The sequence below is a fragment of the Eumetopias jubatus genome, unplaced genomic scaffold (genome assembly GCF_037043125.1).
Source record: "Eumetopias jubatus isolate StellerSeaLion01/CBP00866 unplaced genomic scaffold, mEumJub1_p1.0 scaffold_3, whole genome shotgun sequence".
In the NCBI taxonomy this organism is placed as follows: Eukaryota; Metazoa; Chordata; class Mammalia; order Carnivora; family Otariidae; genus Eumetopias; species Eumetopias jubatus.
This window is the reverse complement of record NW_028274809.1, coordinates 60,088,784-60,105,785: the sequence shown is the minus strand read 5'-3', so window position 1 is coordinate 60,105,785 and position 17,002 is coordinate 60,088,784.

Sequence of the window (17,002 nt, the reverse complement as noted above, 5' to 3'; positions counted from 1 at the left end):
GTTACTTAAATATAAGTACACACAAAACTAGGTTTATGAACGGTTAGGTAAGCATAATACCAAAATGCATTTATCAATTAAACATCCATACTTATAAAACCAGTAAAATCCAAAGGAGCAATAGATGGTATTTTATGGAAACTAAATTGCTGATGTTGGGTTTAATAATGGAAAGATGTGTTTAGTTGTTTTACATTTTACTAGTTGACTTGATTCTTTTGATCTTGAAAATGAAGGACCATTAGGTCCTTTGTTATTGTCACTGTTGTTATTTTTAGTTTTTACAGTTTTTGAAGTTTTATCCATTGATCCATGATATTGGTTGTCCAAAGAATTTAGTACATTGCCTTGTATACAATTCGTGTACAGTGTTGTACACAACATTGAAGTTTGGCACCAAGTCTCCTGGAAGCACAAATGCAGGTGTGAACTCAGGACAGGTTTGGTCACAGGTGGTCATCCCAATGGTTCAGAACGCTCTTGTATTACTTTTCTTAGAGAAAACGACGAATTAAAAAATTATTTCAGGGGCACCCAGGTGGCTCAGGTGGTTAAGTGTCTGACTCTTGATTTCAGCTCAGGACATGGTCTCAGGGTTATGAGATCGAGCTCCCGAGGCTGGCTCCGCACTCAGTGGGGAGTCTGCCCGAGATTCTCTCCTTCTCCCTCTCCTCTCGCTTGCACTCTCTTTCCCTCTTTCTCTTTAAAATAAATAAATAAATAAATCTTAAAAAAACCCAATTCTTTCAGGACTTATGAATCTTAGTTTGAGAAACATCACCCTAGCTTATTTCAAGTAGTAATTGATTTTTTTTAAAAAAAATCCCAGAACAACAGAAGAAATGGGGCAGCATTTTGTGATTGTTGTAAATAAATTTTGTGACCATTGATCCATATTTTCAACACCCCTCTCTGGCACGAACCAATCGATCCTCCTTTGGAGACAGGCACTGCTACCCCTCCTCTGCAGAACAAGAAATTGAGGCAGCGACGGCACTCGGGAGCACAGAGAAAATTGTGGTGAAATTTAGATGAGAGGTCAAAGTTGTTTATATCTCATTGAGAGGGAAAGTGAGTGGTAATCACACAAATCGCTTAGCCTTTGGCTTGCTCTGACAATCACTTAGACTTGACATTTTTTCTTCTCTGGCTACCCAGGACTCCTTGGTATCTCAGACCACAATGCACGGAGCCTGGTCCAGCACTTGTGCTAAGTACACACTCCCTGTACCTTACCCCCCATGTGTCCTATTCAGCTACAAAGGACTCAGTGAAAGCTAATAGCTTGTCTGAGACCATGAGGGCCAGCAGTCAGCCTGAAAGGTGCTATCCACTTCTAATCATAGACCTGTGTGGCGTGAATGCTTACCGTGGGGAGCGACTATTATTTCCAAGTACAGTTGCCCCTTCTTGAACAGCTGTCCAGTGCTCTGCAGCCTGGGAGCCTTTCAGGTAAATAGTACCTCGGGTTACATGGCCTCACCACGGCGTGTGCAGACACAACCCTCAGGTATTTGGGTATGCACTTGCCTTAGTCATAGTGAGACTACAGAGAATGTTCCTTCAAATCAGACCAAGTCATAACCGCTTCCCCAAATAGCAGGGGAACATTGCCTCGCCATAGTTACTTAGTGTAACCAAAAGAAGTCACCAGAGAACATAGAATTCCAGAGAGACTGTGCCAAGTAGATTCCTAATGAATGGTAAATAAGATACAGTTTAGTATTAAATAGAGCTTTCCTATGCTTGCAACCCTCCTCCAACTCAGCAGAACAGCACTGGAAACTAATTTCAGTTCCATAGTTTTTATTATTAACTCCAGTAAGAGCTGGAGTCCTATTTTTAAATGACCAGATTTGACTTAGTTGCCTGTTGGGAGTAACCTGCCCAAGCTAGTCACAGTAAGCCAGCTTGACCTCTTCCATACTTACATTATTATTATTTTCAGGGTCCCCAAAGTAGGGCTTAATACATTATTAAGAGGGAGTTTGACCTATGATCTTTAAGAAGGAGCTCCTTAAATCATGCAAGGTTCGAAAGCCAAATATTTATAAACATGTTCCTACACGCATAAAAGGGAGGATGTAAACCCCACTGTTAACAATGATTATCTCAGGGGAGTGGCATTGGACGGGGTGGAAAATGTCACTTTCTGTTTTATACACTTCTATTGTCTAGGTTGCTTTCATAGTGAGCATGTGAGCCATATTTTAACTTTTTAAAAACATTGTTTTTATTTAGAATAATTTCATTCCCTTATGAAACATGAAACTGAATTCACACTCAGCCCAGAGCAAGTATGACAGAAGGCACATTAGAATAAGTTGATTTGAACTGATTGACTTCAGGAGGAATTTGTGGAGACAGAAAGACACAATCCGAGGTAGAGCCTCTTCAACAAGGCGGAGGGATGCTTTCTCTCAGTTTCTTCTCATCCAAACCCCTGGATTAGGAGTAGTATGGAGCCAGGAGGATCTCAAGCCCTTGGGTGGAACCTGGGTGGCAGTGGACAGGATCCAGCCTCTGTGGAATTCGATGCTGGGACACAGCCATGAAATCACCTCAGCCTCTGCCAAGTGTTTGCTCTACAACTTTAATATTTCTGGGCAAATATAACTTCCATGGTTACGTTCCACTGCAAAGCCCTATGAATTCTAGTGTGTTGGTTTGTCATTGAGAAAAAGAACATGCCACCTCTACTGATCTGGCTTGCTGGGGAAAATACTTGGTGAGATTAGGGAAACTCATAATCTAATCCTGATTCTGCCCTAACCCTTTATGAATCTCAGTTTCCTCAACTCTGTACACATGAGAAGATTGAATGTTTCATGATCCCTAAAGTCTCTTTTAGTACAAAAGCTTTATGACCTCTAAAGTGGTTCATAAAGCAAGTATTTTGAGTAGTGAGTACCAGTTTCTTCTCATTTGTAAATGCCCAACTTTCTTAAACAGCCCAACTTTAATTAAACACAGCAACTCAGTCAGATATGTATACGTCCTATGTAGCCTGATATATCGTCAAAGAGAAGTCAGCCTACCCTTTGTTATAGGAATGGAAATGGAGAACCGAGAAAAGTGGTATGCTCCGGGTTTCTCATGAAATAAACATGGACGTGGAATTAGGATTTAGTCCTCCAAGCTCCAACGTGGGGATGTAGCTGCCTTCACATCTCTCCTCCTCAGCAAGGTACCTTAGAAATGAGGACCATGTCACCCACTGTCCTTCAAGTGACACCTTCGCCCAGAGGCAGAGCTGTGATATTCGGGTCAAGGCATTCCCACTCCAGGGTGGGGCGGGGGGGGGGGCTACTCTCATGTGGGTTCCTGAAGGCAGCTGGTGAGTCAGTCGTAGCCTGACTTTCAGGCGTCTCCCCGAGGGAGGTCTCGGGCAGAGCGAGGCAGGGCGACTGCATGTGAAGTGCCTAAACTCTTGGCCACTGTAGATGTCCTGCTCAACTTGGGTCACTTCTAATCCAGGATGTGGTTCAATGATGAACCACCCTGTTACAATCCTATATTGTACAAAATAAGAGAGCAAAGAGTGACCTTTGGACATCATCTGAAAAGTGAATGCTAACTTGACCACTTCCTCTATGACATATGTCCCTATCTGTTTGTTTCTTCTTCTGCCTCTCTTTTTCTTCTATACTCTATTTCTTCCTTCTTATCTGACTCATGGCTTCCCATGGCCCTTTCAGACGGCCATTACACAGCTGTTGGCAGCGCAGACCCAAAGATGCTACTGAGCTCTATTTGTCAACCATGGAGGACTTCCATGTGTTTTCTAAATTTTTTCTTGAACATCTCTCCAGGATTAGGCAGTCCTTGCCTCTCTGTAGCCTGTGTACAGACTCTGGCTCCTGTTTGACAGAGAGCTTTGACCAAAGTTCATTCCTACTTTTATGAATATGACGTAATTGTGATCAAAAAGCTTCCATATCTTTGAAGACAAAAGTCACTCCTTAACTTTCTTCTCTCTAGGCCAAAGAGACCCAATTCCTTGTAGCTCCACATAAGTCATACTTTAATAATTTTAATTATTCTTGGAATCCTTTCCTGGAGATCTATATCTCTATATCTTTTTTGTTTTAAGGGGTTGCAAAAATGACACTGTGTGCCAAGTAAGATTTGGTTAAAAGAGAACAGAAAGTTTTTTTAAAACCTACCTCTTAAAAAAAATCATGATTTTTATATAATACGTCCCTTGACATATAGGTCAGTATTGTATTGTTTTTTTAAAACAGTGGTTTCACATAGGTAAATTATTCTTAGTTTTAAGTCCTTTTTCTTTTTCTTTCTGTATATTTCCCTAACCTATTTTGGAATAGAGAGATTTTGTCCAGAAATGAATTGCTTTTCACTCATTTGATTTTCGGGTTAGGCTTTTCGGTTTGCAAGGAACCAAGCCCCTCTTGAGTTCTAAGGCCACGGGGCTTGTGAGATCACCTGTGGCCCACAGTGGAACCTGAGAGCCACCGGAATCTGCGGCGGCACAAAGCACAACTACGCTCTGATAGCTCACGTTCATCTGGATACGTCCCTCTCTCTCTCCCTTTCTCTTTCACTCTATTTCTTCATTCTCCTCTCTCCATGGACTATCTTGCTCTGCTCCCTCCTAGTTTTGGCTTGTGCGTGCACAAGGTCACAATGGCCTCTCCTTTCCTTTCCCTACATCATAATTTGTCAACTTAAGTTACTGTTGCCAACTGGGTCACTCTGTTGTCCAGAGTAAACTCCCAAGAGCGAGGATCTGATAGGCCACTCCAGCCTCTGGACCGACTGTGACCCAAGGGCAATCCAACATTTCCAGGTCAGGGGTTCGTCTGCATCCAATCACCTGTGCTGGACGTGCGAGGTTGTCACTCAGAGCACATGCAAGTTTGGAGACTGTTTGGCACTGTGATTAATAAACATCTCTGGGACATCTAAAGTGAATTGAATAGTTTTAATGGAATATTTCCCCCGTTTTTCTGAGAGTTAGTTTGAATTTCCATTGTCTTCCAGGATATTAACAATTTCACTAAAGTCATTAGCATATAAAAATTGAGGAAATACATTCTAACTCTTTTTTTTGTCTACCTAATAAATACTGATATTGAATGAGATAGGTTCTTTTTTTTTTTTGCAAAGATTTATTTATTTATTTGAGAGTGAGAGAGACAGAATGAGCAAGCAGAAGGAGGGGCAGAGGGAGAGAGAATCTCAAGTAGACTCCCTGCTGAGTACAAGGCAGGGCTCGATCTCACGACCCTGAGACCATGACCTGAGTTGAAATCAAGAGTTGGACGTTTAACCAACTGAGCCACCCAGGTGCCCCTTGACTGAGATAGAGTTTAAGAATGAACCCCATTGGACTTTCTTTCCTTTTTTTTTTTTTTATTCTTCAGAACATCACAGGTAGACACTGTCCCATTGACCACTACTGCCTTGTGATTTCAGTATGAAAGCCATGACTCCAACTCATTACCAAAATAAAGTCAAAAGATAACACTTTTTCTTGATTGGTAACTTTAAAAAGTCACATATTCTGGGAATTGGTTAGGGGTGGGAGTCATGTATGCAGGCTCTGGAACTGGCCTGCCTGGGATCAGATCGCTGGCTTCGACACTTCTTTTATTTTTTTTTAAGATTTTATTTATTTATTTGTCAGAGAGAGAGAGAGAGAGAGAGAGAGAGAGAGAGAGTGCACAAAGCAGGGAGAGCGGCAGGCAGAGGGAGAAGCAGGCTCCCCACTGAGCAAGGAGCCCGACATGGGGCTTGATCCCAGGACTCTGGGATCATGACCCGAGCCAAAGGCAGGCACTTAACCGACTGAGCCACCCAGGCATCCCTGGCTTCAGCACTTCTGATCTGTGTGACTTGGGGGACTTATGCGACCCTGCTGCTCCTCAGTTTCCTCATGAGTAAAATGGGACCACTAAGAATATTTCTGATACCCGTTATTGTGAAGATTAAATGAATGAGTCAATGTAAAATGTTTGCTGGGAGCTACCTATTGCATGGTAAAAATCCCATAAGTGTTAGTTATTATTGTGATATTTAATTCCACAACCTTTGTTGAGTACCACTTGTATAGCTTAAGCTAGTTTGAGGTGGGATTCTGTGATTTTTAAACCACGGTGGTCTTATTCAAGAAAATGCAGGTAGATCTCTAGACTCGTTTGTTACACCAACCTCTTTACAGAATCACATTGGCAATCTCCTGCCATCTTCCTATATGTTATCTTGCAAGTTTCCTGTTATGAGTATTTTCAACTGCCTGGGATCAAATTGAGAGCAACTGCACAATTTTTGTTGTCTTCCAGAATATTAGATACTTAATTTCCTTTATTCCAATTAAGGTTTCTATAATTTAATATGAAATATTTTTACAGAGCTAGTTCTCTGAATCTTGTAGTGACATTGTTCTTTACATTTTTTCCTCTCTACTACTTCTGGGTATGGTGACTTGAAGTTGCGAGTATATTGGTGTGAGAGTCTATAGTGAATAGATGCACGAGGCACTCTTGAAATTCTAGTTCATGAACTGTGAAAAGCCTGATAAAGAAATATGGTATTGCTTGTTGTCATCTGAACTAAGCTGCAAAGGTTCTGCTCCAAGGTTCTGTCACACTAAATACACTTATCTTGCTAAGTATACAGATCAGGTTCAATGCCTCTAAACAGGCAGCCTCTTCTAACCTAGTGGTAAACATTTTGATTAGTGAGAAGTGTTTTCACATCTGCTTATTTCAAGCTTAAGTGCTTTTCTCCTTCTCACAGAAAAATTGAGATAAGGCAAATATCATCTCCATTCATTTCCACTTGCAGTTTCAGCTGGTATGTAAATACGAGGCTCAGAGGACCAGAAAATGCCTTAAATTAGCACAGTATTATAACTGCATTGCCCAATGCTAGGGAGTGATGGGAAATTGGTATTCCTAATGGATCTGTGGTGAATATTCATTTTTCCATCTGGAAACGAAGCATATGCTATTTAAGAGATTGAAAAGTGGTGTGACTTCAGCACTGTAACTACTAAACTTTACAATCTTGAGGGTGTAATTCACATAAAAAAATGAATGTGTTGCTGTAAAAGTATACGGATGAGAAATAGAACTGAACTAGTTGCTGAAGCTAATTAAGCCCGTTTTTCAGAGGTAACCTGGGGCACAAGGATGTTAAGAACAATTCATGGGTGGGGACTCAGGACCACACTTTGATCACTATTATGAGGGGCCATGGGAACTTGGAGACGTTCTCTGCTCATTTCTCCACAGGATTCCAATTTCAACAAGAGTTGCCACAATCTCCCTAGAAATACGGAATATTGAGGAAATGGAAAGAAATTGAGTAACACGAAGACATACCTTATGCCTTAAATAAAATCCTGTAGTTAGAGCTTGGAATGAAAGCCTCCTGGGGAATGACAGCTCGTTCCTCGGTTAGAACTGCTCTCTGGAAATTAATGGGCTTGGCTTTGTATCTCCAACTGTTCTGCACAAATGAACCAAACTGGGAATCAGTTGGAGTCAGTGAAGCTTAACACAACTCCAGCTATTGTTTACATGGCTCCCATGAAACCCCTGTGCCAAACTGATTAGATTTACAGTTCATTCGATAAGCTTGTCTGCTCATGGCACATAAGGCAGTGAACCTTTTCACAAAATGAAACTAGAGCTGGTGGGGGTGGGGGGGTGGGGGAAGGCCATTAATGAAGAGGGAGGCTGAGAGACATTGGTGGGGGATCTTCTAAGGTTTTAGACAGCCTCCCTTATGTAGGGAATCTTATGCTCAGTGTTGGAATGACACTTTGGGATTTGCCCTCCTGCTCACCAGACACTCTGCAGTGCCATTTTAAAATATGGTGTGATAATGGATATATATATATATAAAACACTACTGGGAACTAGGGACGATAAAAGACTCTCGAAGGTAAAAATTGGGTCAGGGAGCACCATGTGGACCAGTGGAAGCTATTACCCACTAGACAATGCCAGACAGAGCTGCTTCTTGCTCTTCTCCTATCCTCCGTGCTAGAGGCTGGGAGAAACTGTACAAAGCCTACCCTCTTTGTACATGCCTTGGATCTATTATTGAGTGTTGAGAATTAGTTATGGAGCCATGAAATCATCACCCTCAAAACTCTATCTAGTTACCTTTAAGCAAGTATAACTGATCTCATTTCTCTAGGAGCATGACCTAGTGGTTTTGCCAACCATGGCCTAGCACCGTGGGCTTGCTCCCACTGTGGAGAGGAGGGGCCAGCTGAATAGAAGTTGATGACTACCCTCAGAGGAGTCCCACATGGCAACTTTATACTACATCTGTTTTGGCTAGCTATTGCTTCATCCCAAACTATCCTAAAACTTAGTGGCTTAAAACAATAACCACTTTATTAATATCTTACAATTCTGTGGGTTTGGAAGCCAGGCAGGGATTGGCTGGGTGCTGCTTTTGCTCCACATAGTCTCAACAGGGATTACTTGGTGGTATTCAGCTGGTGTCTGGGCAGGTTTGTAGGGTCCAAGATAGCTTCACTCCCATACCTGGCACTTTGCCATGGGCAGCTGAAGGCTGGGCTCAGTTGGATCTCTCCCTCTCCATGTGGTCTCAAGGTTGCTCCCCTAAAGAAGTTGAACTTTTTACCTGGCAGCCCAGAGTCCAAGAATGAGTGTTCCAAGAGTCCCAGGAATGAGCTATAAGGCTCCTTATGCATCAGCCTGTAAAGTCCCAGAACGTCACATCTGCTAATTTTTATTAGTCAAGGAAATCCTTAAAGCCAGTTCAGATTCAAGGGTAAGGGAGTTAGACCCCACCTCTCAATGAGAGGAAAGTCAAAATATCCATGTCTATCCTGAGTCTTCCTCAAACACTTGTGACCTTAGAACTCTGAGAAAGAATTCAGTATTATAAGTCATTTCTCAAATCTCTTACCCAATGGTGGGAAAAAAATATGGAAGAAAACTCTCAAGTAACCCTTATGCATACACTGAGCATGCACTGAATAATAATATTTAGTAATAGTTAATAAACTAAATTTAATTTAGTTTAATATATTTAGTATTTAATATATTAATATATATTATTTAGTTTATATAATTAACATAAACTAAATAGTTTAGTAATATTTAGTTTATTTAGTAATTTAATAGTACTTGGTATTTATTAATTTAATAATAGTAAACCCTGGTGTGCCCTGAATGCTTAATATTTAGTAACAATTGAGAGATTCATTAAATGGAATATATGATTGAGAGTAATTGCACAGGTTCCAAATAGATAACCCTTGGCTGACAGTTTTACTATCAACCTTGAATAAATCCCAGAGAAAATGGATGTTTATATAAAAAAATTTAGTCTCTAAGTATTAAAACCTGGGACTCACACACTAGATGCCTTTTCCCACTGTTCACCTCATGCTTTGTCATTTTATTGCTATGACCATCCTCCCTCACCCACTGACTGTGTCTCCAGAATTCTATGTAAACTGTAGTTGTGATTCTGAACCATAACATATCATCCTTGCAGGTGCAAACAGAAGCCTATTTTCTCCAGTCTTTTGATTTTCATTGCAGTAAAAAGTCACATTGGTAGTATTGCTTCAAGCTCATGAGCCTCCGCTGGGACTGCCATGTATACTCCATGCATGCTTTCTCCCAGAAATCTTTTCCTGAGAAGGTCTAGCTGGCATTGAGATTCCTCCTAGTTAGGCATGTACAGCTGGAATGGGGAGAGGGCAGGGTGTAGACTGCCCCAGGGATACACTGTTGGGAGGATTGGGTGGTAGAGCTCGGGGGAGGTTAGGGAAGCATAGCACCTGCACCCTTCCCATTTCATGACACCATGTCTTCTTCTTATTTGGTGACTAAAGGATGAGGCACACTGATGCTGGCAGCACTGTGAGGACTTTGGGACAGCAGACCAAAGAGTGAAACAAATATATTTTCCAATTTAGGGGATCTAGCTCTCCAAGGACCCTGCTTTCTTTGTTCAAAGAACTTCTGGATTTTCAGCCTTCATTTCCCCCTCTTCAATCTTCCCACCTCCTCTCCACTCTCCCTCTAGCCTCCCCAAAACCCTAAGAATTTCCACTCCAGATGATGCAGTTCACTTTCACTTTTTTCTACCGGTCTTTGAACTGTTGGTTGGATTAGAGCATCGGAGACCTTGAATCCAGAATAGTGCCTTGTTAACTGGCTGACTTGATGCAGGAGTGTTTTGTTTGTTTGTTTGTTTTCCATGAGAATTACTGATCTTTAGAGGAATCTGGGTAGGGAGGATGTGCCCTTTGAATAAAGTATACTGTTGGGTATGCTCTATTTTAAGCATGTAGTACAAGGGAGACACATTTTCTTTAAAATAAAACAAACACACAAGAAAAACCCCTCCAACTTTAAAGAAGCCTACTGGCATAAAAGTGAAAACCTTAGCTACCACAGTCAGTCATTTTTCAGTAGCTTCCGTGTTCCAGGACTAGGTATTCATACGAGAGATACAAAAATGAATAAAGCTCAGACTCCACTTTGAAGGAACTAAGTTTAGTAGCAGACAGTTCTGTAAGCAGATGAATCACAGTATCACTCAATATGAAGTGGGAGAGAGGTGTATGCAGAGTGTTGATGGAGTCTGGGAAGGGAGTGCCTGGGCAGATGGTCAGGGTATCTATTCAATGCTACTCTCCTCTTTGAATATTTATTGTAAGTGGTTAATGGCTAGAATATATATATGTATTCTAGGAGATATATATATATATATCTCCTATATATACTTTCAATTAACACTTGCAAAGATTTCAACCTTGGAATATATATATTTTAAAATACACATAACACTAAAGCTGGTTTTCCTCCATTTAAATTATTTAAAAAATACAGATTAAGGTTATTTATAACCACCATAGACATTGCTAGATGACTGTAGTCAGCACATAAAGAAAGTCTCAGAGAAATAAATGTATTTTGGTTATTTACAGAGTGTAAATTAGGAAATTCTAATAGCCCTTCAAAATCAAAGAGCTGACTGTCTCCCATACTCTCTTACCTTCTTTTCCCCCAAAGTGGCATTTACCCAAACTTTTCTGTAACCAATAGCAACTGGGGGTGGGTTGGCTACTTGGGGAAAGTAAACTTCTGGAGCACTGGGGTGGAGACTTTATTTGCTAGTAGGGTCCAAGGCTGAAAAAGTTCACCCTGGTTCACTGGATTGGGCAGGGCAGGAATCCCCCTGGTTAGCCTTTTGACGCTTTCCACCCTTCTGTATGCAGGAAGAACATGCAGATGTGTTTATGTCTGAACACCTCAACCTAATTGATACAATGTTCCTGGTAGTGTTTTCCTGCCAGAGGACCCCTTTGATCAAGCTCACTCTTGGTATACTGATACAGTGCCTGGTTTGGGAGGCAGGAAATTTGGTCTTTGTGGGCCAAAGCTGAAGAAGGCTATGAAGGTGCGGTCTGGGTTACCAAATCAGAAGTTGGTATATCCCGAGTCTTAATTTGGTCAGAGACCCTGACATTCTCTCTTGCAAAAAGTCCCCGCTTTGATGTCTCCGGATACAAAAATCGGACAATAGCTTTTGCCTTTGGAAATGCACTGATTTTCCATGACTTTTGAAAATGAAATGTGATATAAATGTCAGTGAGCCCATTTTCCTCCTTTATCACCAGGACTGCCCAGAAATATGTTGTATAATGCAGAACTGTTCGACCCCTCACTTTTAATCATGTGATCTGGGACAGCAAAGCCATTGTTACAGGAACATTCTCAGCTATTAGGTGGTCCAAATTTCTGCATTCTTTTCCTGCTTTCTTTGTTGTTTGTTCTATATAGTCGTATGTTCACAGGGCAGAATTTATTACCTTGCCTTCAAAAGTCTTGTTAAATAGTGAGTACTTAATTATTTGTATGCAAATGGCTTGCTTTCCACATTCAAAATTTTTGAAGAAATTTTGAAGTTCAGGGTCTGATTTCCCAATTAATTTGCATGTCCTCCTAACTACCCTGACAATTTATATTCAGTGGTATAAGCTGCTTTAATATTAGCAGCAAGATGTATTCGATAAGCTAAAGCTTCAAACAGTAACAATGATTTGTAAATCAGTCATGGTTTTGGATAATCCTTAGCACTAACTCTCCCGCTGGTTGAACAGATTGTGAAAAGAGGAAGATAAGAATGTGTTTGGGAATGTCCTTCAGCTTTCATCTTATTCTCCCACCAGGCCTCCTAGCTGGCTAGTCCTCTGAGCTGTTTTTCTCTTTCCAGCTTATGGTGCCCATTTTGGGGCCCATTGTTGCTTCTGCAAACACTGCAGGAGAAGCGAGTGATCTAGAGCCAGTGTGAAGCACGAACTTGCTTCCATCCAAATGTCAAGCACTGAGAAACTGGGATGACAGGGACTATTTGCCAAGCTCTAACGGGAAGGAATTGTTTATCCTGCCCATTTACATGAAGTGAACGTGGGATACAGGTGACCTCATTTACATGTTCTCTCTCCCTGTGTTTAATGCCCATTACCTGAACCTACTCTTGTTTTATTACCCTTTTCATAGCTACCATTTTATTCACTACATATTTAAAGTAGACCCTGTGCTACATATCTCATATATACAATTCATTTAATCGGTAGAACAACCTGGTTGAAATCAGAATTCTGGCCATTTTATGGATTAGAAAACTGAGTCCTAGAGAAGTAGAGGAACTTGTTCCAGCCCCTCAGCTGGGAAGTGGCTGAGGCTAAGCTACCTCCTTGAGTGCTTGTCTTGACTTGAACTGATACAGTCCAGAAATCACTGGTCTAAGTCCCAACTCAGAATCAGCTTGTTATTTTTTTTTTCACTGAAGTTCTTTTTATAGGAAGCAAGAAATTTTTTCTTTAAAGAAATCAATTTAAAATAAATCTTCTCCAAGTTTGGCTTATACTATACAGAAAATCAATATACAGAAATCCATTGCATTTCTATACTAATAATGAAGTCACAAAAAGAGAAATTAAGAAAACAGTTCCATTTACAATTGCACCAAAAATAATAAAATACCTAGGAATAAACTTAACCAAGGAGGTGAAAGACATATCCTCTGAAAACTATAAAACAATGGTGAAAGAAATTGAAGATGACACAAACACATGGAAAGATAGTCCATGCTCATGGGCTGGGAGAAGAAATATTGTAAAAATGTCCATACTACCCAAAGCAATCTACAGAGGTAATACAATCCCCATCAAAATTCCAACAGCATTTTTCACAGAATCAGAACAAGTAATCCTAACCTTTGTACGGAACCACAGAAGACCCCAAATAGCCAAAGCAATCTTGAAAAATAACAAAACTGGAAGTAGCACAAACCCAGATTTCAAGGTATACTACAAAGCAGTAGTAATCCAAACAGTATGGCACTGACACAAAAATAGACACATAGATCAATGGAATAGAATACAAAGCCCAGAAATAAACCCACGATGATATGGTCAATTAATTCTTCGATAAAGGAGGCAAGAATATGCAATGGTAGAAAGATAGTCTCTTCAACAAATGGTGTTGGGAAAACTACACAGCTACATGCGAAAGAATGAAACCGGATCACTTTCACATAGAATACACAAACATAAACTCAAAATGGATTGCAGATCTAAATGGAAGACCTGAAACCATACAATTCCTAGAAGAGAGAGAGCATAGGCAGTAATCTCTTTGACATCAGCTGTAGAAACAATTTTCTAGATATGTCTCCTCAGGCAAGGGAAACAAAAGCAAAATTAAATTATTGCAACCACATCAAAATAAAAAAGTTTTTTTTAAAGATTTTATTTATTTATTTGAGAGAGAGAATGAAAGAGAGAGAGCACAAGAGGGGGGAGGGTCAGAGGGAGAAGCAGACTCCCTGCCGAGCAAGGAGCCCGATGCGGGGCTCGATCCCGGGACTCCAGGATCATGACCTGAGCGGAAGGCAGTCGCTTAACCAACTGAGCCACCCAGGCGCCCCAAAATAAAAAGCTTTTACCCAGTGAAGGAAACCATCAACAAAACAAAAAGAAAACCCACCAAATGGAAGAATGTGTTTGCAAAAGATATATCCAATAAGGGGTTAATATCCAAAATATATAAAGAGCTTATACAACTCAACACCAAAAAAACCCAAGTAATCCCCTTAAAAATGGGCAGAAGGCATGAATAGACATTTCTCCAAAGATGGCAGACAGATAGCCAACAGACACATGAAAAGATGCTCAACATCACTCATCATCAGGGAAATGCAAACCAAAACCACAAGGAGGTATCACCTCACACTGTCAGAATGGCTACTGTCAAAAACACAGGCAACAATAAATGTTGGAGAAGACTTGAAGAAAAAGGAACCCTCATGCACTATTGGTGGGAAGGCAAACTGGTGCAGCCACTGTGGAAAACAGTATGAAGGTTCCTCAAAAAATTAAAAATAGAATTACCATATGTAATTCCACTACTGGGTATTTGCCTAAAAAAAATGAAATTACTCATTCAAAAAGATATATGCACTCCTATGTTTAGTGCAGCATTATTTACAGTAGCTACGATATGGAAGAAACCCACATGTCCATCAACAGATGAATGGATAGAGAAGACGTGGTGTATACATACAATGGAATAATACTTAGCAATAAAAAAAGAACGAAATCTTGCTATTTGCAACAATATGGATGGATCTAGAGGGTATAATGCTAAGTGAAATAAGAAAGAGAAAGACAACTACCGTATGATTTCACTCATATGTGGAATTTAAGAGAGAAAACAAAGGAACAAAGAAGAAAGAGACAAACCAAAAAACAGACACTTAAATATAGAGAACAAACTGGTGGTTACCAGAGGGGAGGTTAGTGGAGGGATGGGTGAAATCAGTGAAGGGGATTCAGAGAATAATTATGGTGATAAGCAAGGAGTGATGTATACAATTGTTGAATCATTATATTGTATACCTGAAACTAATACAACACTGTATGTCAATTACAATTGAATTTTAAAAAAGACTACATTGTGGGTGCCTGGGTGGCTCAGTTGGTTAAGTGACTGCCTTCAGCTCGGGTCGTGATCCCGGAGTCCTGGGATGGAGTCCCGCATCGGGCTCCCTGCTCAGCAGGGAGTCTGCTTCTCCCTCTGACTCTACCCTCTCTTGGGCTCTCTCTCTCTCACTCTCAAATAAATAAATAAAATTAAAAAAAAGGCAAACATTTAAAAAATAAATAAATAAAAAAGACTACATTGTGTGTGGCATGAGATACACATAACTTCATGTTTGTTTCTGATGATGGTGGGATGGAGAACCAAATTTTCCAAGCAGTGGTTTCATCTCAGCCTTGGGAGCTCAGTTTTAAATTTAACATGATTCATTTAAGGCTTAGTTTATTGCTGGCTGGCAAAATGTGGCTTCTTGGCTTAGAAAAATTCCCTCAAAACAAACTTTAAAAAAAGAATCCCACCTAAAATGACAATGTGAAATACTCTGCAACATTTTAATGAGCTCATTATAAATGAATTAGAAATACTCAAATGAAATTTACTTTATTTTTTAAAAAGATTTTATTTATTTGACACACACAGAGAGAGCGAGAGAGAGAGAGCACAAGCAGTAAGAGCGGCAGGCAGAGGGAGAGGGAGAAGCAGACTCCCCACTGTGTAGGGAGCCCAACGTGGGGCTCAATCCCAGGACCCTGGGATCACGACCTGAATCAAAGGCAGATACTTAACCAATGGAGCCACCCAGGTGCCCTGAAATTTACTTTAAAATATATCTGGGTGAACAACCTTAATGTCCACTGATGGATTAATTGATAATGAAAACATGGTGTGAGTATTTATATACATATATACAGCAGAATATTACTCAGCCATAAAAAGAAGGAAATCCTGCCATTTGTGACAACATGGATGAAACTTGAGGACATCATACTAAGTGAAATAAGTCAGACTGAGAAAGACAAATATTGTAACATCTCACTTATATGTAAAATCTAAAAAATCTCCCAAGCCCCAAACTCACAGAAACAGAACAGATTGGTGGTTACCACAAGTAGAGGTTGGGAAGGGGGGTTGTCCAAAGTACAAACTTCCAGTTAATAACATAAATAAGTCCTGGGGATTTAATGCACAGCATGCTGACTATAGTTAATGATACTGTATTTTATATTTAAAAGTTGCTAAAAGAGTACATCTCAAAAGTTCTCATCACAAGGAAAAAATTGAACTGTGAAGTGGCAGGGGTTAACTAAACTTATTGTGGTGATTATTTCACTATATATATAGTTTTATATATAGTTATATATACATAGTTTTATATATATATATATAATCATATTGTATGCCTTAAACTTATACAATGCTATATGTCAATTATCTTTCAATAAAACCAGAAGAAATAGATCTGGGTCTTAAACTAAGGTATAGCTAGCAATTTGGATTCTCCTGATTCCAGCCAAAGGCAGGTTTGCCCCTATAAAATGTGCTGTGACTTAGAGCAAATGAAATGTCAAACAAAAAGCAGTAAGGTTCAGTGAGGAAGGCAAACCCCTGACCACTTGTATAAAGAGACAAAAGAGTAAAATGGAAAACTCTTTTTCTTTTTCTGAAACATAAAATCTGGCATCGAATAGTACAATCCCTATTGGAAAAGTTTACTACATATGTCTAGTTCACAAAACTGTATGTTTATCATGGGTCAATGCCTAACTTGTGAAAGTCAGATTCTGAAAGTCTGTATACAAGTGGAAATTCTGATTTTAATACAACATTTCAAGTGCTTCAGATCCTGTTAACTTTACTAATCCTTAAGGCAAGGCAGTTCTTTTGGGGTAGATGCTCTCCTTATCCCTACTTCATAGCTGGGGAAATGCAGGCAGAGAGAGATTAAATGATTTAAGGTCATCGGGCCAGGCTGGAACAGAAGCAGAATTTAGAGCAAGGGTCTTGGGTTCCACAGATCATGTGCTCTAGAGAATATGTAAAACCATCAGTATAATGCAACCACAAAAAGAGAATAAAGAGAAGTTTTC